Source organism: Alexandromys fortis, unplaced genomic scaffold (assembly GCF_014885135.2).
Source record: "Alexandromys fortis isolate MF-2015 unplaced genomic scaffold, M_Fortis_MF-2015_v1.1 scaffold_52, whole genome shotgun sequence".
Taxonomy (NCBI): Eukaryota; Metazoa; Chordata; class Mammalia; order Rodentia; family Cricetidae; genus Alexandromys; species Alexandromys fortis.
In genome coordinates, this window is record NW_026067929.1 from 11,067,480 (window position 1) to 11,095,422 (window position 27,943).

Below are 27,943 nucleotides of genomic sequence, written 5' to 3' on the forward strand. Positions count from 1 at the left end.
AAATACATGCAATTTTCTTAAATCAATAATTTAGGATGTTTAAACCCATAAATAGTCAATGGAAGAACAGAAATCACATTTATTATGTATAATATATCTTGCCATTTAGAATGGAAATAATTCCTGATTTATTAGATTAATTTACCAATTCAATAAATTAAGGTATATAAGATATATTAAATGATAGTGATGAAATATCTTGAATGCTAGCAAAAGCTACTGTCAACTTAATATACTTAATCAATATCTTAGTCAGGGTTTCAATCCCTGTGATGAAACATCCTGATCAAAGTCAGATGAAGAGAAAAGAATTTATTTGGCTTGTTCATCACCAAAGGAAGTCAAGACAGGAACTCAAGACAGGGCAGAAACTTGAAGGCTGGAGCTGATGCAGAGGTCATGGAGGGGTGCTGCTTACTGACTTGCTCAGGTTGCTTTCTTATAAAGACCAGGACCACGCGAGGTGGCACCACCCACAATGGGCAGGTCAGTACAACATCAATCACTAACTAAGAGAATGCGCTATAGGCCTGCCCACAGCCCAATCCTATGGAGATATCTCAATTGGGGCTCCTCTCCAGTAACTAACTTGTGTCAAGCTGACATAAAACACAAGCACAACCAATCAATATGAGAAAACAGACACAGATTGCGAACATGATGGTCTTCTGAATACATCATAATTTCTCCCAAGAAGAATAAAATCTGGAACTTTAACAACTCCATAAATATTATAAAGAAAGTTACTATGCTAAATGAGGTCCTTGTCTCTGGACCTCAGTCTGTGGACCTCAGTTTTCTCATTAACAAAACGCAAAAGTTTAACAAGGTGATTCCCTTGTATCTTCCATATTCAAGTTCTAAGGTGGTATCTGAAGAGGAATTGTGTATGTGCCTTCTATAGCTTTTCTGCAACTTTAATATTTAGACATTAAGAGAATTGGAATAGGAATATTACCAGGTGTGGTGAACCACACCTTTAATCTTAGCACTCAGGAGGTAGACAAGCAGGCAGACCTCTGCAAATTTAAGGTCAGCCTGATTTACACAGAGTTCCAGGTCAGCCATTGAACCCTGGAGAGATTATGGCTTCCACAGCCCTCAAATAAATGTTCCATTGAAGCAGCTCAACACTATCATTTGTCAAGTAACTGTGAGAGTGACCTAGGATCTGCCTACATACATGATATGTGTGTATACACATAAATGAACAGAAATTTCCAATCACTATAGTAGAAACACAGAAACTATTCTGAAGAGTTGGTGTCAACCAAACAACCAATATACACTTGATTATTTAGTGGACACTGACGTACAGTTTTAAAAAGCCAATAATCCACCTTGGTTTTGTTAAGTTTTTAAAAGTGTTGACATATTTCTCATTGCTCTTTCAAATTAATCTTAGGTGGTACATGGGCATTTTACAATGTTTTAATCAAGTACTTATTTTACTCTGTTCTAGGAAAAATATAATAAAGACCATTGTGTTTCAAGTTCATATATAGTAAGGTAAAGCTTAAGTTAAATAGTGGGTTGTCTGAAAAACAGCATATAAGAATAGCAAATACTCTTGAAGATGATGGGACAGTGAACCGAGTTTCACTGGGATGGGTAAAACTTACATTGTTCGTGAGAATGGAAAGGATTGTCAACTGTCTACAACATCTTATAGGCTTCATTTTCAAGCTTGTTAAAGAAGTAACTACTAGCCTTGCTCCTAATTCATCAGAAATATAATCTTGACTTCTTGCTAGGCAGAGAAAGCTATTATCCAATTTCAACTCTCAGACCTGCTTATCGATCCTATAATTGTGGACATTATTTTAAACAATGTTTGTTTAAAGACACATATATGATATATGATTTAAAGAATATGGATGCAGGCATTATTGTCAGACACACTAAGCTACTTTGTAAGCTTTGCAATATTTGTAGACTAAAAGTCCAGTGTTTTGTGCATCATTCTCTGTATAGAAACAACATTTAAGAATTCCCCATAATGTCTGAGGGTGGGAGTTTAGCACATTGGTAGCTGTCGTCCTGAACTTGATCCCTAGCACTAAAAACAAAATCAAACAGAAAAAAATCAAACAAAAATTGCTGTGTAGCTATTTCATTAAAAACAATAAATAATATAAACTTATTTTGGTTAGATGTTACAAACAAAAATGTAATAAAATGAAAACAATCTTATACATACACATACATGTACCCTGCAATGCCATTCATTACACTGTTTTGTATTTTTCAATAATACACTGCAAAATCCCATGTATTCTTTGAGCATACTACAGAGAGAACGAGTGGGAGCATAGATTCATGAACAGCTGTACTGCAACAAAATTGAGGATGCTCGTATATCTGGCACACATCTAACAATGAAAAATATAAACTAACAGAACTGCATAGACCCTTCAAGAAGAGCGTTCTATACCTGGAACTGTAACTTTGAAATATTTCCCTCTGTCTACCCCAAAACTTTTATAAATAAAAAGTGGAAAAGTCCTGCAGAGAAGAAATAAAGGGCAACTAAGATGGCCATTGCTACACCGAACAAAAGAGCCTTCCCTTTGTGCCTCATGGCCACCATGAATATCAAGGCAAAGTCTCAGTGACGTCACTGTTTGAGGTAGAAGATGTTGTACTACTGGAGAACAGAGTCACTACAAGATATTTCCATAAGAGGAGAAAGAAAAATGCGCTTGGCTGAGTGCTGTTGAGTCCAGTTCAAGGCAGCATAGAAATCAATGGAAACCTACACTGGACCCAAGAGTTGCGAGACTAGTGAAGTCCAGTGGGGTTTTCCGCCCTACACATGGGAGAAATGAACAGGCACTGCCAAGGGCAGAAGGAGACTGGGCTTTAGAAAATCAACGTTCTTGCCTAATATCAATCTCTAAGACTGCTCCCGGGACAGCAGAGGACAGTTTTTAGACACAGCATTGGGCAGGAAGTTCAATGCTTAGTGTACTGGTAAATTAACAGGCTCCCAAATAAAAGGCTTAATTCAAGAAACCATATCCCAAGAGTCCAAAAAATTGGTAGAAAAGCGCTGAGTTGTGGAAGTAACAGACATATCATACGACAGAAAATAAGCAAACGCATTTAGCAAGGAAAGCCATTCCCATAGAAGTCTTGCATAAGGGTTTCAGTAATACTTTTGCAGTGGATCAACTAGTAGTTTGTATTCGTAACATTCTTCATTGCTGAGGTCTGCTCAGAAACAATATAAAAGAGAAAGAAGCTGTTCAGGGCCATGGTTTGAGGGTACAGTGCATGGCAGTGGAGCCGGCATACCAGGGGAAGTGAACGTGGCTGGTCACGTGGCATCACAATCAGGAAGCAGAGAGAGATGAATGCCGCGGTCAGTTCACTTACTCCCTTTCCTCTTTTTATCCAGTTCAGGACCCCAGGGTGAGCCCTCCTCATTTAAACATTTTTAGGAAATTCCCTCAGCGAAAAGCTTATATGCAAGTCTACTAGGTGACCCCAAATTCAATCAAGCTCAAAACAAAAACTGGCAATCATACAACCAAAACGATTCTTCGTACATAAAATTTACTGAACATGTGCATGCAAACTTCATCTCCTTCAGGCCCTTAAGCATCAAATGTTGCATCACTATAGGCTGTATATATCATTCATTTCTTCTTACCTCTTTTTCTTTTCTATTTATTTGTTTAATTTCAGCCCAACCTGGCCTAGAATTTACTATACAGACAAAAGTATATTTTTGATTTAGAGAATATTCTTGGATAAAAATGGTGCAAATTACTAGGATATTTGAATGGTTGCAGTTTGGATAGTAAGGTATAAAGTTGACTATGCATATTTTGGTTGTTTCATAAATCCTGCCTCATTCACTGAATGATGTCACTTCATTTTTAATTTAATTATTTCAATGTTAAGTCACAGGCACAAAGTTCCTTTAATATTCCAGAGAAATTCTTGAATAAAGCAGACTCCGGGGACTGGCATCCATGACGTAGCAGCTCATATTTGATAAAGAAAATTACTAGCCAAGTGATCATTTTGAGAGACCATTATCATAGTACACTGGAATTATCCTGTCCCATGCTTTTAGATTCCTAACAACACATCAGAAGGGAACTGCTTCTTGAAAGGGTCTTACAGAAGAACTTTGTTAAAATGAGGTTGCCAAGGTAGCACTAACACACAGGACTGGGTGGTTTTGTAAGCAGAGGAGGTTAGGGCAAGGACACACAAAGGGAGGACAAAGGACCACATAGGAAGAAGATGGCCAGCTGCCAGCCAAAGGGAGGAGCCTCAGGAAGAGACAGCCTGGGTAGCTGACACTTCCGTCTTAAACTTTAAATCTCTTGGCTATGAGAGAGTTCATTTCTGGTTTTTAAGTCACCCAGTTTGTGGTATTTTGTTACAGTAACGGAGGCCATCTAAACTAAGCCCCAGAAATGCCCCTTAGTCTCAGGGTTCTATACATGGAATGACAGCTATAGGAAAGACAGGCCAGGCATGTGCAGTTCAACAGAACACAATGGGACAGATTTTGATGACATCAGATAACAGTTGAGGGCACAGCCTTAGACCAAGTAAACCAGGGAGCTAATTGAAAAATTAAACAAAGTCACCCAGGGTATGCAGAAACAGTATGAGAACTATCCCTGAATTGGGGTGCGGACTTGTAGGATTCTAGAGACCAAGACTGACAGCCTTTAACTTTTCAGATATGGGAGCCATGTAGCGGAGAGGACATGTAGCAGTGTGATGGGGAAAACAAGAGATAGGTTTAAGAGTTAATGAAAATATTTAGAATATTTTAAAGATCAATACATGTATAGTTTGCATAATAGTAACCAATAACAGGATAGCAGCCCTTTCAATAATACTGAAGACTTTGTGGAGACAAAAGAGCATTAAATTAACAATAATATTTACCAATATTCTGTTCAAAATGCTTTTCAAACACCGAATAATTACCCAATTAAGCCACTGTAAGATAAGCTGTTATTACTGTGGATTTAGTGAAAAAGACTAATAATAATTATTATAGCAGTTACTGAAAAGTAAGACAGTGTTTACTGTGTATAACTGAGCACACCTCACACAGTCTTAATGAGGAGGGAGCAGAAGAAACAAAAGGCTGACTATCTACATGAACTCAGCAGAACACAGAGCTGCCTAAGAGCCAAGAGTCACGGCCTGTCGACAGAGAATTTAATATGCAAAGCAGAGATCAAAATTGGCAGAAGGCTATTTATGAATATTGTCAATACTGAGTATCACAGACTGACAATCGAGAATCTTTGGTCATGCCCTGAACAACATAATTCATCACACCAGTGCTCGGGGCAGTCATGCCCAAGCGATTTATCATCATCATATTACTCGTCTGAGTACAAGGAGGGGGAGACTGTTGATTGTTAACCTCTAGGGAGGCTGGATTTATAGCTGGCGCCCCTCAGAACGTATCCTGGTTCTGCCCAAAGCAAAATGTTCCTTGCTTCCCTTCTGTTTAAGTCACCATCAAAGAGAGCACGATGCCTACAGGATTCACTGAGCAAAGCCCAAATCTGATTCTCTGATAGCCAAGTAAGATAGTCAGGAAATTGTATTTTAAATGCCCTTTAAGCCGTATGAAAAAAATATTAGTCAATGGTAAATAGGCATGATTCATTTCAAACGTCCTTTGGTGACAAATCAATTCTGGAAATGCATTCACTGATAACTACATTTGGGAAGGAATGTCTTTTCACAACTCATCCATGATCATTTTTCCATATTGGAAAAGTTGGCAGCATGCAATACACATGCACACACACACACACACACACACACACACACACACACACACGTGCGCACATACGCACACGCCCTTTTTATCCAAATAAAAATGGGAATCTTGATTGCCACCCTTTCTGGGTATTGAGTCTGCATGTATTTGACCCTGGCTGTGCTTGCAGACTGTAATTAAGCATCTGAAACAGTGGTTCTCAACCTTGTTAATGCTGTGATAATGCTTTAACAGGGTTTATCATGTTGTGGTGACCTCAACTATAAAACCACTTTCACTGCTACTTCAAAACTGTAATTTTGCTACTGTTATGAATCGTAATGTAAATATCGGTGTTTTCTGATGGTCTTAGATGACCCCTGTGACCCAAAGGGGTTGCGACACCTCAGGTTGAAAATCGTCTATCTAACTGCTATTCTTTTTATCTTTGTTTAAAATCGTGAAGCTGACTGGGGCACTGTGGGATACAGTGTGCCTGTCATCCCCCCAACAGCAAAATGGATACTAGTTAAAAAAAATTATAAAAACCCTGTACAGCACCTTCCACGCGGCTCTCAGATTAATCTGGTGAATAGGACGCAGAAATTCCTGGACACATGGTACTCAGACCTCCTAGAGTCTGTAAGGCAGCCCACGTGAGGAGGTGCCAACAAATTCTCCAGTCTCTGAAATAAAGGCAACCAAAGTGTATTCCTAGGCCACTTCATATGTCCACACCATGTTATGGTTTGTGTGATTGTCATCTTGACAAGAATGGAGACTTGGTTAGAAGGCAAGGCTTCAGGAACACCTAGAAGGAATTATTTTGATCCAATTAGTCGTCTGCCATGCCTGTACGGGATTATTTGGATTAGGTAAACTGAGGCGGGATGATTCACCTTACAAGTGTTACCACTCCCTTGACTGGGATGCTGGCTATATAAGAAGGAAGCTGGTTGAGCACCGACATCATTGTCTGCTTCCTGACTGTAGTTGCGGTGTAACCTGCTGCCTTAGGCTCCGGCTGCCATGACTGCTTCACCAGGATAGAAAAAAAAAAAAATTATCCTAAACTCTGAGCCAAAAGAACCCCAGCTATCCTTGCCACGGTGTCTTATTGCAGCAACGGTAAAATTAACTCCTTCTCAGAAGGCAAAATGGAGCTTAATTAATCTCCTTCATCTTAATCTTGCTCTGGGATGGTGTCTCCACAGGAGAGTAACTGATGGGAAAGCCTGCCCCAAGTGTGGGCAGCAGCATCTCATGGGCTATGATCCTGGACTGTGTGGGTAAAAGGAAGAAAGGGGAGAGCCAGCTGACACCAGCATTCATCTTCCTACTTCCTCACAGTGACCACAACATAACCAGTTACCTCTTGCTCCTACGGCCATGCCTTCGCTGTCATGATCGACTGGACCCACAAACCGTGAGCCCCCACCCACTCGCAAAAAGCATCATCCTTTACATTGCTTCTTGTCAGGTATTTGGACAAACAAGAAAAGATGAAACCCACATATTACCACAAAGAACTTCTATCTTTTCCCCAATTGGTCCTGCTTTTTTAGTAATTCCTAGCCCGACTTCTCAGTTTTCAAGCTAGCAAACTGAGACTCACCTTTGATTCTCCCCTTTTCTGTCATGCCCACATTCAACAGCAAGGTCAATGGAATCCAGCTCTGAGGTACTCAAAAAGCCCAGCCCTTCAGCAAATCCTGAAGAGCCTAATTCACTTACAGCAGAGCATCAGCCCTGGGGGAAACAGCCACAGAGGCAACAGGCAAAAGACCCAGTGCCTTGGCTCCCTGTGGTGGCACATACCTGAAATTCCAGCTCATAGAACACAGGAAGGAGACTGAAGCTTGAGGCTAGCTTGGGCTACATAAGCGAAGTGCCAAACCATCAGTGGCTACATATGGAGATCCTGTCTCTCTGACACATTTCAGTCCTCAAGTACAAGACATTCTTATAAGAGGGAATAAATAACAAAGTTATAAATACAGTGTGCTGTCTGGGAGTTAGCAATGGGGGGAAAAGAGTAGGAATACAACGAATACTAAGTCAAATGGTACACATCGGAAAGATGCGCTGATTATGTGATATTGTCAACCTTGCTTTCTCTGCCTCCACTGCCCCTGATGTCACAGCCCTGTTCTCAGCTTGTGATTGGGTTTCATCACACCCACCTTTGTGTTACTCCTGCTTCCTGCACTGGAAGCCACAGTCCTTTCCAAGTGGCACACATCCCAACATACCTCTCCCAACCAGATCTCCAACTTCATCTTGAACTGGACACTGAAACCTTCCAGAAGTCCCTATAATACATCAAGTTCTTTCATGTCTCCTCTGCCCTACAAGGTGCCAGCGAAAGGAATATCTTTAGGTTCTTCTTATCTTCCTACATCAGGATTTAAATTGGTGAGCCAACTCCATCACCAAATCCAGCCAGCACTCTCTCCACCAGTATCTATCCCAGCCTCCTCCCCCACTTGTAAGTTGTATCTGTAGATTAATTTGCTGGCTGGCTCCTTCACTCTCAAACAAAACATAATCTTAAGAATCTGGTGTCTTTATTTATCTTGCTCTCATTACAGTTCCCGAGAGTACTCAAGTGCAGAGTACATATTTATTGATCGAATAAAGTAACCCTTCCTGACCACCTTGTAATTTCAACACCAGATGTGACCAAAATATCATTAACTAAAAGCAGTGTCTTATTTTCATAAATCCATGGATTGTTAGATTGAGTCAAGACTCAGAGATCAATGACCTCGATGTCCCTACGAAACCTAAGTAACTTCTACAAAGCTTTGGAACTAGAGAGCTGGAGACAGACTTATTCTAGGCCCAAGTTCTTCCAACCCGCAGCCACTTTCTCTCTCTTTGAAATGAATTTATTTTTCTTATTATTGTTGAGGGTTGGACAAAAGGCCTTGTGCATGCCAGGCAAGCACTGTGTCACTGAGCTTAAGTCCCAGTCCCTTTTTAGTTTTTCTATTTTAACACAGGTCCTTACTCTGTAGCCCAAGCTGGACATCCTTTCTCTCTATGTAAACTGTAAAGGAATGAACCAAATGACTGTCTAGTCCCGGACCTTTTCTTACACAGGTTCCTTTTCTGTAGCAACGAATAAATAAAACTTAAGGCCAGGTATTAAGCGCTTCTCAACTTCCTCTATGTCGGTAGAGATTTGAAGATGTTCTCCCTGGCAGGTATCACTATACCCAAGGCATCATTATAACCACCACTCAATAGCAGGGCTGCATAAACGTCGCTAAGAGATTTAAGGAGACGCACTTAAGTGCTGGAATATATGTACAAGAAGGTAAAGGCTCCAGGCTGAGGGTTCTGATGTCAAAGCTTGTTAAAGAAACCCAAGCAAGGAACGGAGGCCTCCAGCTTCCATTTCCCCCTCCCTTTCCGGCACAGCTGCCCCAGCAGGTCCCTAGAGCACAGCAGTCAACTCCGAACCGAGCAAGCAAAGAGCAGGACCCGCCGAGGGTCGCGAGCTTCCAAATAAGACTTTGGGAGACTTGAAAATTGGGGAGATCAGCGCCCTCTAAGTCCAGGCCATCTCCCCAAGGTCGGGGCGCCTGAAGTCAGGCCCCCTAGTCTTTGAACCTCTCAGGAGACCTTCAGAGAAAAGTGGCGAAGCCACCGAGCAGCTTTTCTGCCCGGGACTCCACGTGTCTCCTTTCAAGGCGAGTCCTGACTTCCAGGCCTCCGTCCCCACCTTTTTTACACGGCCCACAGCTCCTGCACCAGCTCCGAAGTTTCCTTTCTTCTGCCGTGCGTTGCCTGCTCCCCTGGGAACTTGAGCTAGATCGGCTTTCCCCTCCCCCTTAATTGTCCCCCCTCCCTCCCGCTTCGCCTTTTCCGCTAGCCTTTTCCCCGCCCATTGACCCTAAGTCACGCCCCACTGCCTTCCAAAGCCACTCCCAGTGAGCGCTTGCCTGCCCTGAGAACACGCCCATTAGGTTCCTGCTTTACCAAGCAGGAATTTAGGTCTAGGTAGGGCTCCCTCGGCTGGAGGGCAGGTTTGCAGCTAAGGAGCTGCTCTGGAAGGCTGGGCTAGGAGCCCACCCACCCAAGGGGGAGAGAGAAAGCAGCAGAACTTTCCCCAAGTCTCAGTTCTTCATAAAAGAGCCTGGAAGATGAACTTCTTGAGTTCATCTTTGTGTCCTCCAAAACTACTTAAGAGAGCCTGAGCATTTCCAATTTGGTGTCATGTTGCATTTTGTATCCCCTGCTTGACATAGAGCTCTGATTTTGTTATGTTTTTCTTTGTCCTTGCTTTTTTTTAAATTTTTTTTTTTATCCTGGACTTGCTTGCTGTCTTCAAGTTCAAGGCCAAGAGTAAAATCTAGTTTAGTTGATATCAACTGATATCAATCACAGTATCACCTCTTCATAGGGACCCCCTGATTGGAGGGCAGGAAATAAACTTACTCAAGTCAGAAGGCACAGAAGAAGAGGTTACAGAGTCTCTTTTGCTTCTGTCCCCATTCACTTTTGAAAGCAGTGTTACAGTAAGAGAAGCCCTTGAGGAAGGGATAGTGAGGGACGGACATTGAGAACAATGTGGCTGGGGAAATTCTAGAAGGAGGGATGAGAAAAAACACAGGGCCTCAAAATAAGAGTGACAAAAATAAATGTGGAGGTAAGGAAATGTAGGGTGCCCTCCTGTGAGTACTGGGAGGGCTGGCCATTGCTGGAATGAGCTGGGCTCACACTGAGCCGCTGGAATGAATAGATGGACCCAGGGAGCCTTCTGGAGTGATTGCAATGCTGGCTGCCACTTTCATTGCCTGCTCTGTAACTATGAAGCCAAATACGTACCTGACCCTGGTTGTTAAAGAGAAGCCTAAAAGCCCATTATTTTTTAATGTTATGTGTTTTATCAGCCCATGCTGCCAGAGATGAAATTATGCATGAAGTTCATGTTAAAAACTGGCTTTTTTTTTTCTCTCTATGAAAGTTACTAAATTCTCCGCTGCCCACATACACCATAGAGCAGCATTCATGTTGGGGCTCACAGGCAGACTCCTACTTCTGTGCCTTCCCCTCCATAAAAAGAGAGTTTTAAAGAAAAGTGACCATGTACTTTATTTATCTTTGAAGGAAACAACAACAAAGAGATTTCCAACTAATACGTAAAATATTTACTTACTTTAAAACATTCCCCCAGCAAAGTGAGACCATGGGCAATAGGGACACACTCTTAGCATGTTTGTGTCAAGATGTATATTGTTATCCTGCTGTATATTACAAGTGGTTTGTATACTGATGCTAGCTAAATAACAAATACCATTAGATTTTACAAATACATAAAGTAGGGGCTGCAGAGATGGTTCACCTATCGCTCTTGCAGAGGACCCCAGTTCAGTTTCTAACACCCATGTTGGACAACTCACAACACCATGTAAGTTCAGTTTCCGAGGATCCAAGATTTTTCTCTGGCTTCCACAGGCACCTGTACTCACTTTCACAGACCCACACATGGACATACACATGGATCCAAAAGTGATGAAATACTGATTTTTATTTATTGCAATTTCATATGTAAGTATTGTATTTGCATTACTTCCCCCTTCTTGTCCTTCCCTACAACTTCTCCTGTGTCTATCGCTGCTGTAGCCTCTAGCAGCTCAGGGAGAAGTTGCAGAGCCATGTAGTTTGAATTTTCTATATGAGGGAGTTAAACTTAATTCTCTGGTGCTGGTGAAAAGGGGGGAAACAACACACACACACCCCTTCAACATGTCAGGAACTTACCTCGGGTGCTGAGGAATGGCAAGTCTTTAGCAGGTCAGAGAAACTGAAGAGATGCAGAGCAGGTGAACTACTGGACAGACAAACAGACACAGGAGGACTTTACTGAGGGCCAAACTTTAGTTCTTCATTCTACTATTCTATTTTTTATTGATTTTTATTGAGTGCTACATTTTGCTCCCCTCCCTGCCTTTCCCATCCCCTTCCATCCTCTCTCATATCCTCCATGCCCCCAGTTTACTCAGGAGATCTTGTCTTTTTCTACTTTCCATGTAGATAAGATCCATGTATGTCTCTTTTAAGGTACTCTTTGTTGTTTAAGTTCTCTGGGATTCTGAATTGCAGGCTGATTTTCTTTGATTTATGTCTAAAAGCCACTTAAGAGTGAGTACATATGATATTTGTCTTTCTGAGTCAGGGTTACCTCACTCAATATGAAGTTTTCTAGGTCCATCCATTTGCCTGCAAATTTCAAAATGCCATTTTTTTCTGCTGTGTAGTACTCCATTGTGTAAATGTACCACATTTGCCTTATCCAGTCTTCAGTCAAGGGCATTTGTTTCCAAGTTTTGGCTATGACAAACAATGCAGCTATGAACATGTGGTTCTTGTGGTATGATTGAGCATCCTTTGGATATATACCCCAAAGCGGTATTGCTGGGTCTTGAGGAAGGTTGTTTCCCAATTTTCTGAGAAATCACCAGTTTTTTGACATCCATAGGGGCTGTACCAGTTTTCACTCCTGCCAGCAGTGCAGAAGTGTTCCCTTTTCCCCACAACCTCTCCAGCATAAGTTGTCATCCGTGTTTTTGATCTTGGCCATTATTACAGGTGTAAGATGGAATCTCAGAGGTGTTTTGATTTGCATTTCTTTGATAATTAAGGCTACTGAGTATTTCCTTAAGTATCTTTTAGCCATTTTAGATTCCTCTGTTGAGAGTTCCCTGTTTAGGTCTGTACTTCATTTTTTTTATTGGATTATTTGTTCTTTTGATGAGGAATGTCTTGAGTTCTTTGTATATTTTGGAGATTAGACCTCTGTTTGATGTGGGGTTAGTGAAGATCTTTACCCATTCTGTAGGCTGTTGTTTTGTCTTGTTGACTATGCCCTTTGCTTTGCAGTTTCAGGAAGTCCCATTTATTAATTGTTTCTCTCAGTGTCTCTGCTACAGGGGTTACAGATAGGAGGTGCTCTCCTGTGCCAATATGTTCAAGTGTACTTCCCACTTTCTCTTCTATGACGTTCAGTGTGGCTGGCTTTATGTTGAGGTCTTTGGTCCATTTGCACTTAAATTCTGTGCATGGTGATAGATCTATTTTCATTCTTCTTCATGTTGATATCAAGTTATACCAATACCATTGGTTGAATATGCTTTCTCTTTTCCATTTTATATTTTTTGCTATTTTGTCAAAAATTAAGTGTTTGTTGGTTTGTGGACTGATATCTGGGACTTCCATACAGTTCCATTGGTCCTCCTGTCTGTTTTTATGCCAATACTAGGCTGTTTTCAGTACTGTAGCTCTGTAGTAGAGCTTGAAGTCAGGGATTATGATGTCTCCAGAAGTTCCTTTATTGTATTGTATTGTATTGTATTGTATTGGATTGGATTGGATTGGATTGGATTGTTTTGGCTATCCTGGGTTTTTTGTTTTTCCATATGAAGTTGAGTATTATTCTTTTGAGGTCTGTGAAGAATTTTGTTTGGATTTTGCTGGGCATTGCATTGAATTTGTAGATTGCTTTTAGTAAGATTGCCATTTTTACTATGTTAATTCTACCTACCCAAGAGCATGGAAAATCTTTCCATTTTCTACTGTCCTCTTCACTTTCTTTCTTCAAAGATTTAAAATTCTTGTCATACAGGTCTTCCACTTGTTTGGTTAGAGTTACTCTGATCAAATATTTTGTGCTATTTGTGACTATTGTGAAGGGTGATGTTTCTTTGAATTTTTCTTAACCCATTTAGTATCTGTGTAAATAGGGCTACTGATTTTTTGAGCTAATCTTGTATCCTGTTATATTACTGAAAACATTTATGAGTTGTAGACGTTGCTTCATAGAATTTTTGGAATCACTTATCTAATTGACATGGTAAGTGATATTTATTCAGAAAGTTACCATTTCCTTTAAGTTTTCCAATTTTGTGGAGTACAGGTTTTTGAAATATGACCTGATTATTCTCTGGATTTCCTCCATGTCTGTTGTTATGTCCCCCTATTCATTTCTGATTTTGTTAATTTGGATACTCTCTCTCTGCTTTTGGTTAGTGTGGATAATGGTTTGTCTATTTTGTTGATTTTTCTCAAAGAACCAACTCTATGTCTCATTGATTCTTTGTATTTCTTTGTTTCTATTTTGTTGATTTCAGCTCTCAATTTGATTATTTCCTGTTGTCTAGTTCTCCTGAGTAAGTTTGCTTCTTTTTGTTCTAAAGTTTTAAAATGTTCTGTTAATTCACTAGTGTGGGATTTTTTTTTAGCTTTTTTATGTAGGTATTTAGTGCTAATGGACTTGCCTCTTAAGACTGCTTTCATTGTGTCCCATAAATTTGAGTATGTTGTGTGGTCATTTTCATTGAATTTTAGAAAGTCTTTAGTTTTTTCCTTTACTTCTACCTTGACCCATTGATGTTTCAGGTGAGCATTGTTTAATTTCATGTATTTATGTTTGAACGCTAATTGTTAAAATTAGCGTTTTGTTGAATTTTACTTTTAAGGTACGGTGTTCTGATAAGATACATGTGATTATTCCTAATTTTTTGTATCTTTTGAAATTTGTTTTGTTACTTAGTATGTGGTCAGTTTTTGAGAAGGTTCCATGACATGCTGAGAAGAAGCTATATTCTTTTATGTTTGGATGAAATGTTCTATAGATGTCTATTAAGTCCATTTGAGTCATAACATCTGTTAGTTCTCTTACTTCACCGTTAATTTTTTTGTCTGACAGACCTGTCCAGTGGTGAGAGTGGAGAGCTGAAGTCTCCCACTATTAGTGTGTGTAGTTTAATGTGTGCTTTAAACTTCAGAAGTGTTTCTTTTACATACGAGGATGCCTTTGTATTTGGGGCATAAATGTTCACTATTGAGATTTAGTCTTGATGGATTTTTCCTGTGACTAACATGTATCCTTCTTTGCCTCTTTTGATTGATTTTAATTTGAAGTCTATTTTGTTAGATATTAGAATAGCTACACCAGCTTGTTTCTTAAGTCCATTTGATTAGAAAATTTTTTCCCAACCCTTTACTCTGAGGTGATGTCTGTCTTTGAGGTTGAGGTGTGTTTCTTGTATAAAGAAGAAGGATGGATTCTGTTTTAATATCCAATCTGTTAGCCTGTGTCTCTTTATAGGTGAGTTGAGTCCATTTATAGTAAGGGATATTAATGACCAGTGATTGCTATCTCCTGTTATCTTAGTTTATGTTGTTGGTATGTTATTTTGTGTGTTTTTTCCCTTCTTTGGGATTTGCTGCTGTGAGATCATCTATTGTCTGTGTTTTTGTGGATATAGCCAACTTCCTTGGGTTGGAGTTTTCCTTCTATTACTTTGTGTAGGGCTGGGTTTTTGGCTAGGTATTCATTAAATCTGGTTCTGTCATGGAATATCTTGTTTTGTCTGTCTATGATGATTGAAAATTTTGTTGGGTATAGTAGTCTGGGTTGGCATCCATGATCTCTTAATGTCCACATAACTCTTGACCAGGACCTTTTGGCTTTCATTGTCTCCACTGAGAAGTCAGGTGTAATTATGATAGGTATGCCTTTATATGTTACTTGGCTTTTTTCCTTTGCAGCCCTCAATATTCTTTATTTATTCCGTATGTTTATTGTTTTGATTATTATGTGGTGAGGGGACTTTTTTTTTGATCCAGTCTATCTGGTGTTCTATAAGCTTCTAGTATCTTCATAGGCATATCTTTCTTTAGGTTGACAAAGTTTTCTTCTATGATTTTGTTAAATATATTTTCTGTGCTTTTGAGTTGAACTTCTCCTTCTATATACATTATTCTTAGGTTTGGTCTTTTCGTGGTGATATTTTGTGTTAAGCTTTTGTTAGATTTGATGTTTTCTTTGACTGTTTCTGTAGTTGTCTCTGGTCTGGGCCCACTCCCACGGAGGTCCCTGGGTTGGGCTTGGTCCTGCAAAGGTCTCTGGCTCTGGTCTACACCTTCGGTGTCCCAGACTCACACCTATTATTTTATTTGTTTCTTGTTCTACTCTGTTCCTTTTCAGTTTGTTTTTCCTACCTGGTGTTTTCCTTTTGTCTCTCTTGATGTTTCTTTCTATTTTTTCCCTTACATCTTATATAAGTCAGTAAAATATTTCAAGTAGTATGAAAATTACAGTGAGGGCTGAGTGATGGTGGCACACACCTTTAATCCTAGCACTTGAGAGGCAGAGGCAGGTGTATCTCTGTGAGTTGGAAGCCAGCTTAATCTACAGAGCGAGGGCCAAGACAGGCTCCAGAGAAACCCTGTCTTGAAAAACAAAAGACAAAATAACAACAACAAAAAAGTTACAATGTAGTTACAATCTAATTTTTAAGTGAATGATTACAGTTAATACAAGTAAAAAAATCAACCTGTTTTCCATATCCCTTACATGATTAAACATTTTACATATTACAGGTGGAAAACAAGTTGTTCCAAGAACTCACATGCTTTCACACCCAAGCAACTTGTTACAGATTAACAAAGTGCAAGCAAGCAAGGTGTTTTACTCAGCTAGTTATTTTACAGACAGGCTGCATTTGTGGTTACAAAGAAAGGACCAATCATTTAAAAATATATCTTAAAAGGTAATCTTATAAGAAATCTTAAAAGAATTTATATATGAAAAAGTGTCAGCTCCATGTTAATTCCTCAGGGTACATTACCCACTCATAAACAGGTTTTTTTTTTTTTTCAGGAAGCTTAGGGCAGAAATAGGTTCAAGTAATTAATCATCACCCTTGATCACCAACCCACTGACAAGAAAGAGGCCTCTGTCAGCAATAGCCAGACTACCATCGTTCCTGCTCCCTGACCTCAACAAGTTGCTCAGCTATTAAAAGCATGCCTTCAAATTGTTTTCCAAGATTTTTTTTTTTTTTTTTAACCTCAAAGTTACTGAAAGGCCAGAAAGGCCGGGAAGAATTCCATGTCTGTGCTGAGTTCTTTTGGAACTTTTAAAATGCATCCTAGCCCCCAGGATAAGCTGAAGGCCGCGGAACCCTTGCTTGGGCTGGGGGGGGGGGTATTAGCTAATTGAAAGCCTAGGTTACACAAGGTTTCTGACTATAGCCCATTCCCCCACCCGTAGTTATACATAGATTGTTGGCCATCTAACTTCCCCTGCTGATTGAGTAATTATGGACCAATCAGATCAGTCTCCAAGCAGACCCTATATTTGCAAGGGGTCAACAGATGTCCTGAGTACATGACCAGGGACAGTCTCTGGGGGCAAAGAAACCCGCCTAAGCAGCAACAGCCTATCAGAGAACAACAGCTAAGCTTTACGAACCTTTAGCCAATTATGATAAAGGATAAGTAATTTTGTACTTTGAAACTATAACCTTGTGACTGCTTTGTGGGTTTTGTTTTTATAAACCCTTTACAAAAGTAGATGGGGTCCTTCTCCCTCCATCTGCTGTGTCAGACTGTGAGGCAGAGGACCAGTGCTAGCCTGAACTTAATAAACAAAACCTTGCTTTTGCATTTGGAAGTGTGGCTCTGTGGTGGTCTTCTTGGGGGTCTCAGGACTCAGACACAACAGTTACTAACAAAGACATCTTAACCTAACCTTAAGTCATTATTTAAAGCTTTGTTTTAGCTGCGGTGCATACTAAATCGTGTGAACATACCTTTCAACATTAAGATGAAAAGAATTTGAGCACTGAGTAGTGGTGGCACACACCTTTAATCCCAGCACTTTGGAGGCAGAAGCAGGCGGATCTTTGTGAGTTCGAGGCTAACCTGGCCTACAAGAGCTAGTTCCAGGACAGCCTCCAAAGCAAAACAAAGAAATCCTGTCTCGAGAAACCAATAAATAAATAAATAAATAAATAAATAAATAAATAAACGAACGTGAGCTAATTTAGCTTCTGGGACACAATTATTTTTTCTTAATCATTAACCAAAGCCACAGTCTAATCAGCTCCTCAAGAGAAACTAGCTGTGTGTCGTTTCCTTGTTCTTATTTTCTATCTTCTGCGGCCCCTGCTTTATCAGGGGTGGAGGCAACAGCATATCTTGCTTTTACCTATATTGTTTTTTTCCACTAAACTAAGCTCTATCATAATCCCTTAGTATATTTATTAAAGACCCTCAATCATCAAAATCCTATTTAAACGAACACTATTATTGTAGAAAATCATTGCACCATTTAAACAGTATAACTTAGGAGGAAATCATCTTCATAATAATCCACAGGTAAAAATGCTCAGTGGAATGGGATATTTCCACGAGATAATCACACTACATTAAAGGTGGTGAGGATCTCCACACGCCTGTTCACATCATGCCAGATACCAGAGAAAAATGGCAGCAGCAAACGTTGTAAAGGCCTAGCATTAACAAGAGGTGTACTGGGACAGAAGCACTCCCACCTCGTCTATCCAAGATTCACCCACCAGTGCCTTTCATGAAAGCCAAACTAAAAATACAGAGATGAGAAAAGCAGAGTCAGAAGATGCAAGGCAGTTGCTAGAAGAACAAGATGCGCTAGAGAACAGGTAAAGCCACAAAGTCAGGTGACAAAATGTAGATGAACAGAAATGGGTTAACTTAAGCTAAAAGAGCTAGTTAATACTAAGCCTGAGCTATAGCCCAAACATTCTGTAATTAATATAAGCTTCTATGTGATTATTTGAGACCAGTGGTCAGGACAAAAGAAAAACTCTGCCTCTGCTTACAGTTTCTCCCATCTTCTTTGACACGTCAGTTGGTAGTATCTGTTTTGGATCTTGTTTAGGCAGCCATATTGTTGAGATTTAGTGGGTACAACTTCCCTATCATGTGTAGAAGGCACTATGTCACAGCAGATGCCCTAAATCTTTTTTAAAATCTCAAATTACAAAACAAAAATCAACTTTCTTGCTGATCTACTAGCTCTGTATATAACTAAACAAGAGCATGACTGAAAAGGTGATGTTGTGATATTTAACAGACAGAAATACTACTCTAGCATCAGGATTGTGCTCCACCTCACTGTTAAATCTTTCTGGGGAAACTTAGTTTGGTGATATATTTAACTCTTGGGGTAACAATGCCAATGGCGAAAAGCTGAACTTGAAAATCACATTATTAAGAAACCAAAGGTTTTTAAATCAACCGCCCAGATAAGGATTTAGTTCAAACACACTCTGAGTTCCACAGCGTGCGTCTGCTTTCCGTCCTCACAGGGTCTTTGAACTTCAATTGTACCTGTACTCAGACATGCTAAATTGGCAGAGAGAGAATGAAATCAAACCCAGACCTTCATAGCCCCTTGCTGTTTGGGTTAAAATGCAAAAAAAAAAAAAATGCGCAGGTTTTCCACAGTCCTAGCTAGCTATTTAAATTACACACACATGCAGTTTATAGAAATGGTCTAGAGGATGAAACCCAGAGTAATCCAGAAAAGCATCAGGTTGGTAACAATGCGAAGCACAACCAGCAACATCAGAGCTTTACATGATGTTACTGCGGGATTAATTGTTAATTGGATGCCAGTATTTACAGGGGTCTTGGGACGTTCTTAGTTCTAATCTGGTCATAGTGTGGTGCACTATTCCTATCATTTTTAGGACGCATACTAGAGACCACTTCATAAAAGAACCTGACCCTCAAATCTCAGTGTGTCATTTTTTAGTTACATTCCTATCCATTCTATAACCCCCTCCCAAAGTAACGGTTCAACATATTTTATCTTCCTTTCTAATAATGAAGTAAGGCTGTGTGTGCAGGGCCCTGAGTTCAATCACCATCACTTAAAATAATAATACTCATAGTAATGAAAATAAATTAAAATTATTTTGATTATTAAAAATTAAATTGAAAACATATAAACTTACAGTTGAATGAAACTTTTACTGAGCAAAATATACAGGTAATTATACAATCTTTCTTAGGGATCAGTGACAAGTTTGTCTTAAAAGATATTTTGGCCTCTCATCCAAGTACTAACCAGGCCTGACCTTGCTTAGCTTCCGAGGTCAGATGAGACTGGGCCTGTTCACACGGTAGATAGCAAACTGTTAAGTACACACAGTGAACAGCAAACTGCTATGTACACAGCGAGTAACAAAGTGTTATGTATGTACACACTGTAGATAGAAACTGTTATGTTACACAGTGGCTAGCAAACTGCTATGCACACACAGTGGATATCTGTTATGTATACACAGTGGATAGAAAACTATTATGTGCACGCAGTGGATAGCTAATGTTATGTGCACACAGTGGATAGCTGTTATGTATACACAGTGAATAGCTAACTGCTATGTGCACACAGTGGATAGCTAACTGCTATGTGCACACAGTGGATAGCTAACTGCTATGTGCACACAGTGGATAGCTAACTGCTACGTACATACAGTGGATAGCTAACTGCTGTGTGCGCACAGTGAATAGCTAACTGTTATGTACACACAGTGGGTAACAAATTATTATATTTATACAGTGGATAGCTAACTGTTATGTACAAACAGTGAAATGTTAATTACACTTAGATTAAACCTTGAGCTATGAAAATATTGTTCAAGCTGAAGTAAGCTAGACACACAAGGACAGATATTACATGTATGATTTTCTTGGAATAGCTAAAATCATAGGGACAGAAGGTAGGATGGTGGCTGCCAGGTGATAGGATAAAAGGAATGAGAGAGGCAGAAATACTTTGGGCATAGAGTTTCAGTTTGGATGATGAGAAACCCAGAGAGATGAGCAGGGTTGATAGCTGCTCAGCAGCATAAATGCTGTTACTGCCACTGAACGTACACTTCAAAAAGTTATAGTGGTGAAATACTGTCTCATTTCAGCAAAAAATACTAGACCCCAAACAGCTGTTTGCAGATAACCCGTAAGCGAGTGAATTAGAACACTTCCCCTAACTTATCTCTACTGGCAGAGATAGGTCAGCCATTGAGCATGTGCCATTCTTGTAGAAGACCTGGGTTATGTGCCCAGCATGCCCAAGAAAGCTTCTGACTCAAGTTCTAGGGTTCTAGACTCCCTTCTCTGGTCTCCAAGGATAATACATGCTTCTGGTGTACATACATTCACACAAACAAACATTACACACATAAAATTTCAAAATATGTATTTTAAATATCATGATCTTAAATTGTGTCTCATTATTTATAAATATGTTTGCTAACTAAATGAATTTAATTTTTTGTCTAAAAACTTCTGGAGTTTGTAAGAATGGTGCAATTTTTATCAGATGACTACCTGACTGCTAAATTTATTTTTCCCTCTCCTCCTAAACATTGCTGTACTACAGTAGCCAATATGGTTTCAGGACAGTGGGATCTACATTATAACAATAATAGTAACAAAAATAATTGTCATTTATTGATGGTATGCCACTCCCTATTCTAATAGCCATAGCCTTTGTAGGTATAGTATAAAATACTTTTAAGATCTGCATTTTATACTTAACCAGCAGTATAAAACATTGGTTAGTGAAAAGTCATAAATGAGACTACATGAAATGCTAGAAATGTCTACAGAAGTTTTGAATCCTGGAGAAATCTTGCTGTAATCATCTTTATCAAGCACAAAATCATCACCGTGGACTTCATTCACCAAAAGAGAAGTAACTCATTGAGAAAGCCAAAAGTAAGATGAGTATAGTTTTTCTTTATCTAATATCTTTAGTTTGGATTTTTATTTTATTATTGATTAATGTTTGGTTACTTAGGTCTTGCATCAACATTATATTTTTTCCAGAAAAATCACATAGATTTTCAAAATAAATGTATGAGTCAAATAAAAAAATCTGCATTTTACAGATTCTCAGAAATGTGAAAAGTTTTTTTCTTAAAATCTCGTAATTAAATTGAGGTTCAAATCTGGGATTTGCTGAAGCCACAATTAAAACCACGAGAGCTAGTCAGCAACTCTAATAATGTGCTCAGCCCAATGCACAGCAGAGGGTTCAGGAAAAATGTGTTAGTGTTTAGACAAGCGGTTGAATATCTGGTAGGGAAGATGAGACGAAAGATAAGAGCTGAGTTAACCTGGAGACAGTGAGGCCAGGCTCCTGAAACACAGTGTGTGGAGTGGCAGATGTGTAGAGGAAGGAGGGAGGCAAAGGCCGGGGGGGGGGGGGGGGGGGGAGGGGGGGGGGGGGGGGGGGGGGGGGGGCGGGGGGGGGGGGGGAGTGATCCATCAGTGAGTGAGGTTGACTCACATTTAAGAAGTGCAAGGTCAAGGGGCCAAGACATTCAGAATCCCAAGGATTCTTCTTCCTCTCCACTGGTGTAGAGAAAAATCTGGAGGCTTTGATAACAAGGGTGTTGGGAAGGCAAGCTAGCACTTTCCTTGATTGTTCCAGATTTGGTCACTTTCAGAGCCAGGAGATGATTTTAAGAAGAGGGCAAAAGAAAACCCTAGTGTCTGGGCCTCTCCTCATGTCAGTAGGCAAAGGACATCTCTGAGATGAAAAAGAAAAAAAATCACCAGCTGCTGAGAAACAAGCAAACTCTACAGGGCTTTTAGCTCAAAGAGCCAGGAGTCTCAGGGAAAGGTTTTGACCTTGGAGAAGCAGGGGGAGCTAGGAGGCACTTCATAATCAGGACGTGTGTGCAGGAGTGAGCTTAGATTCCTGCCAGGGTAACCAGAGTGCTGGAGAAACTGGGAGATTTTTAAATTATTTTTCTTAAGATTTTTTAAACATTTTTTTTGCTATTGTGATATTTAGATAGTAATTTAATCTGAGGATGGTTTGGAAATTTTCATAAAATTTTGTTTTTTAATATAAGACATATAATAAGTAAATGCTTTAACATTCAATCATGTATGAATATTGGAAATCCTGTTTCTGAAATGAGACAGAATGATATATCAAATGCCCAGGAAATAGGTTACAAATCCCAGTATTAAATTGAAACATGAAACTTCTGCCAAATTTATTGTCCCCAACCTGCCTTACTCTGTTCTCATCCTCTTTCCCCCTCTTATTTAACTTCCCTTTAAAATCTGTTAATGGGGCTAAGAAGACAGTCTGGTGGGTAACTGACCCAGCCTGTGAGTGTAGGACCTGAGTTGTTGAAATTCTCAGGTGTGACCACAGACATGATGTGAAAGCTTTGCCCTGCGCAGGGGACAGAGACAGGGGGACAGGGACTTGCTAATCGCTATCTTTCATAGTCTGTTTTCTATTGTTGTAATAAAAACCATGACTGAAATCAGCTTGGGGAGGAAAGGGTTTATTCTGTCTTAGAGCCTGCAGTCCAACACTGAAGGGAAATCGGGGGCTGAATTCAAGGCAGGAATCTGGAAGCAGAAACTGAAGCAGAGGCTACAGGAAGAACACTGCTTAATGGTGTGCTCCTCTTGGCTCATTCAGTTCACTTTCTTCTACACCCCAGGGCCTCCAGCCTAGGGATGGCACCGCCCACAGATGTATGGACCCCTTTACATTAATCATCTATCAATACAATGCCCCAGTGGCCAATTTGATTTGGGCGTTTCCTCAATTGAGTTTCCTCCTTCTTATCTCTCTCTTGTGTCAAGTTGACAAGAAGGAAAAAAGAAAAAGAAAACAACCTCCAAACACCCCACCAGCCTAGCTCCAGGTTCAGCGAGAAATCCTGTCTCAAAGAAGCAAGTAAGAGGGTCATGGCGCAGGACACAGGTCACCCTCCTCTAGCCCTGTATTGTACACACACACTCACCAGCTAATAGTATTTTCCATACACATGAAAACTAAGGCTGAGATAACTCTGTCACGTGGCCTTTAGTGCCTCTGTTATTTCTGAGGAACGCAGGAATTCTGTTGGTATCAGATCCTCCACCGGCAGGATTTAAGTTCTCCCAAGGAAATGTGCTGACATCAGTCATGGGTAGTGGAGACCTGCTGGAGCCAATCACATTTCATGATAAGAAGATTGGTGACTTTGTCAGAGCATGAAATGGGGATGAAATAGATAAAAGGATGAAGGAAGGGAATGCTGCCTTTGTCTTTCCTTCTTTAAACTAAGTAAAGAAAGACAACAGTGTTAAATAACTCATCTTACTCTTTTGAGGGGAGCAAGGTTTTGACATCCAGGGTCTGAAAGCAATGTCTCTGGTTTTACAGCTGAATTTGACACATCGTTCTCAGTCTCTGCTTGTGTGTTCTAGACTCAGAACTTCAGAGTAGACATCTGGCGGCTGTTCTGTATCTGTTCCAACAAGATACATCATGATTTGTGTTAAAGAAGTCGTGTGTTCATGGCTACCGCTGTCTCCTACCTGCCCAGCAGGATGGATAAAAGTCTCTTGCCTTGCTTGAGCACAGGCTCCTGTGTAGAGCTGCAGCATGACCTTAGGTGTCTGTTCATTGTCCATGCCTGACCACAGGGTCACACTTGCACTGAAAGACAAAGAGGGAAAAAAGGTTGAAAAGACAACAGTTGAGATGAATCAGGGGCTTATTAAGAAGGGCAAGCTTCCTCCCCCCGCATCATTGGTTAGAGTAATAAAGACCCTACTTTCTACTTTCTGAACACCCGGGCAACTTCAAGATCTTACAATAATAAGATCTCACCAGACACCTCAGAAATAGGGTTGTTGCTTCCTTTTGGCAAGGGTAGACTCTTGGAAATGTTCATTTCCCTGACTTTTTTACTTGCCTCCTTTCCTCCTTCTGATAACAAGACAGCCTGACTTATCAGCATAAAAAAATATTTCTGTCAGCATCCAGAGAACATGGAGTAAATGTAAAAGGAGGACAGCTATGTCAGCCTATGCTTTTAACCTTAGCCCAAACACCAGTAGCTTCAGTGAATTAAAAGAAGTTGCTGAGAGCTGCCGTATTAATTAACACTTGATGAGGTGCAAATATTTTAGCGCATCCTTAGAGGGGCAGACTGAGCCTTTTGACAGGTAGTGGAAACTCCTTGTGAAGATATTTCATTGAATGTGAGTGTTAGGGCAGAAAACATGGCTGTGGCTGGGAAGAAGGAAAACAAAACACAAATCTGGTTAGAACAGGACCCATTGTCCCCTCAGTCAGAAAGGTACGCGCTGCAATGTCACAGGGGTCTTTGTCGGATTACCGTGCTTTACCCTCGGAGAGGACCTGCTGCTGCTCCCGTTCTAGAGAAAGGGGATGCTGGTGGTGTTCTTAGCATCCAGGGAACCCCTGGAACCCCTGGCGGCTGTTCCATGTCTGCTCAAAAAAAGATACATCATGATTTGTGTTAAAGAAGTCGTGTGTTCACTGAAAAACAGTGCATTTTAAAATGACAGTGGTATTTGTACATATGCCGCCAGTCTTCACTGAAGCTTTACTTAGCAGAGCAAATCACTGCTCCACAGTGGGGACCACTAAGGGTGCTCCTCAGAGGGTGCTCCTCAGAGGAAAACTCTTCAACTCCCATTAAAAGAATAAACTCCAGACAGAGAATCTAAACATGTGTGCTTTCGAGCAATGGTTTTAAAAACCGGAAAAAAGGAATCTGTTTTCTGGTGAAAAGGGAAACAATACTGTTTGATGTGGGGCCTGGGGAGATAGCTTAGCACATAAGTGTATTCTCTGCAACGTGAGGGCCTGAGTTCGAGAACCCAAGCATCCACTTAAAAATTGGGCTTGGCTATGTGTACCTGTCACCCCAGCATGAGGATAGACAGAGACAATCAGCTGCAGCATCTGGTTAGAAGCATAGCCAAAATAGCAACCAAAATAGCAAGCTTGTGGTCCATAGAGAGACCCTGCCTCAAGGTCATAAATGTGGACATTTGTAATAGGCAGGCCGCTTGTTGGTTATAATCACACGGAAACTGTACTAATTAAATCACTGCTTGGTCTATTAGCTCTAGCTTCTTCTTTTTTTTTTTTTTGATTTTTTTTTCTTTCTTTCTTTCTTTATTTATTAAATATTTCAGTCTCTTCCCCACCTCCGCCTCCCCTTTCCCTCCCCCTCCCCCAATACGTTCCCCCTCCCTCTTCAGCCCAAAGAGCAATCAGGGCTCTCCGTCCCGTGGGAAGTCCGAGGAAAACCCTCCTCCATCCAGGTCTCGTAAGGTGAGCATCCAAACTGCCTAGGCTCCCACAAAGCCACTACATGCAGTAGGATCAAAGACCCATTGCCACTGTTCTTGATGTCTTAGTAGTCCTCATTGTCCGCTATGTTCAGTGAGACCGGTTTTAACCCAGGCTTTTTCAGACCCAGGTCAGCTGGCCTTGGTGAGTTCCCGATAGAGCATCTCCATTGTCTCAGTGTGTGGGTGCACCCCTCGCGGTCCTGAGTTCCTTGCTCATGTTCGCTCTCCTTCTGCTCCTGATTTGGACCTTGAGATTTCAGTCCGGTGCTCCAATGTGGGTCTCTGTCTCTGTCTCCTTTCATCGCCTGATGAAGGTTAATATTCAGGAGGATGCCTATATGTTTTTCTTTGGGTTCTCCTTCTTCTTTAGCTTCTCTAAGAACCCGAATTGTAGGCTCAATGTCCTTTATTTATGGCTAGAAACCAAATATGAGTGAGAACATCCCATGTTCCTCTTTTTGGGTCTGGCTTACCTCACTCAGGATAGTGTTTTCTATTTCCATCCATTTGCCTGCAAACTTCAAGAAGTCCTTGTTTTTTACTGCTGAGTAGTACTCTAATATGTATATATTCCATACTTTCTTCATCCATTCTTCAATTGAGGGGCATCTAGGTTGTTTCCAGGTTCTGGCTATTACAAACAATGCTGCTATGAACATAGTAGAGCATATATTTTTGTTGCATGATAAGGCCTCTCTTGGGTATATTCCCAAGAGTGGTATTGCTGGGTCCATGGGTAGGTTGATCCCAAATTTTCTGAGAAACCGCCACACTGCTTTCCAGAGTGGTTGTACAAGTTTGCATTCCCACCAGCAATGGATAAGTGTACCCCTTTCTCCACAACCTCTCCAGCATAGGCTATCATTGGTGTTTTTGATTTTAGCCATTCTGACAGGTGTAAGATGGTATCTTAAAGTTGTCTTGATTTGCATTTCCCTGATCGCTAAGGAAGTTGAGCATGACCTTAGGTGTCTTTTGGCCATTTGAACTTCTTCTGTTGAGAGATCTCTGTTCAGCTCAGTGCCCCATTTTATAATTGGGTTGATTAGCCTTTTACAGTCTAGTTTCTTAAGTTCTTTATATATTTTGGAGATCAGACCTTTGTCAGTTGCGGGGTTGGTGAAGATCTTCTCCCAGTCAGTGGGTTGCCTTTCTGTCTTAGCGACAGTGTCCTTTGCTTTACAGAAGCTTCTCAGTCTCATGAGGTCCCATTTATTCAATGAGGCCCTTACTGTCTGTGCTGCTGATGTTATACGTAGGAAGCGGTCTCCTGTGCCCACTTGTTGTAGTGTAGTTCCCACTTTCTCTCCTATCAGGTTTAGCTCTAGCTTCTTATTAGCTAACTCTTACATATTAATTTAAACTCTCTCCGTTAATCTGTGTATCGCAACGTGGCTGCAGCTTACCGGGTAATGTCTCCAGTGTCTCCAGCAGGCAACATGGCTTCTCTCTGACTCCACCCTTCTTCCTCTCAGCATTTAGCTTAGTTTTCTCTGCCTAGCTAAGTTCTGCCCTGCTATAGGTCCAAAGCAGTTTTTTTTTAAAATTCATTGATGATAATCACAGCATACAGAGGGGGAATGCCTTATCAGACATTAATGGATGATACTGAGCATCCCTGTTCTGACTTCCACATGGGCATGCAAGGAGGTGCACACCTGCATATGTACGCATATGAAACACACACACGCACACACACAAGTACACTTGTGGAGAGTCACGGAGCATCTGTGATAGGCACTGACTCTTTTCTTCAAAATCTCTACTATTTTATTCCTTGAAATTATGCCCACTTACATTGGACTTGAGGAAGAAATATTTTATGTAACTCTCCATGAATAAGTGAGGGATTTAATGGCCCACAGAAATAATAGGTATTGGAATTTTTCTTTCCTGGCTAGGCTGTTCAGAGGCAAAAGGTCTCTGTGAACTAAATTCGCCGTTACTGCCTCCTGCCTTTCATGCTTTTCACCCCATCTTGGTCTTCGTCTCATGAACCATCTTGGGAATCCCTATTATATACTGTCCCCTTAATATAAGATTTAGTTTTTAAAAAATTTAAATTATTTTATGCAAATGGATGGTTTGCCTACATGTTTGTCTGTGCACCACACAGGTGTTAGATCCCCTGCAACCATAGTTACAGATGTTGTGAGCCACCTTGGGGCTCCTGGGAATTTAACCAGGTCCTTCAGAAAAACAGCCGGTGCT

General features: G+C 40.6%; 1 protein-coding gene across 3 annotated transcripts in view; it reads right to left on the reverse strand.

Annotated features, from left to right (window-relative positions):
- The window catches only part of Pter (phosphotriesterase related), an 81,360-nt gene extending 71,759 nt beyond the window's left edge, over positions 1 to 9,601 (reverse strand). The window contains exon 1 of one of the 3 annotated variants that reach the window (XM_050144771.1): positions 9,483 to 9,595. The gene's annotated coding sequence lies outside the window, so the exon portion shown is untranslated. Of the gene's footprint in view, positions 1 to 9,482 lie in introns of all 3 variants that reach the window. The other 2 variants (XM_050144772.1, XM_050144770.1) reach the window with 2 other exon arrangements.
- Positions 9,602 to 27,943: the final 18,342 nt, after the last annotated feature.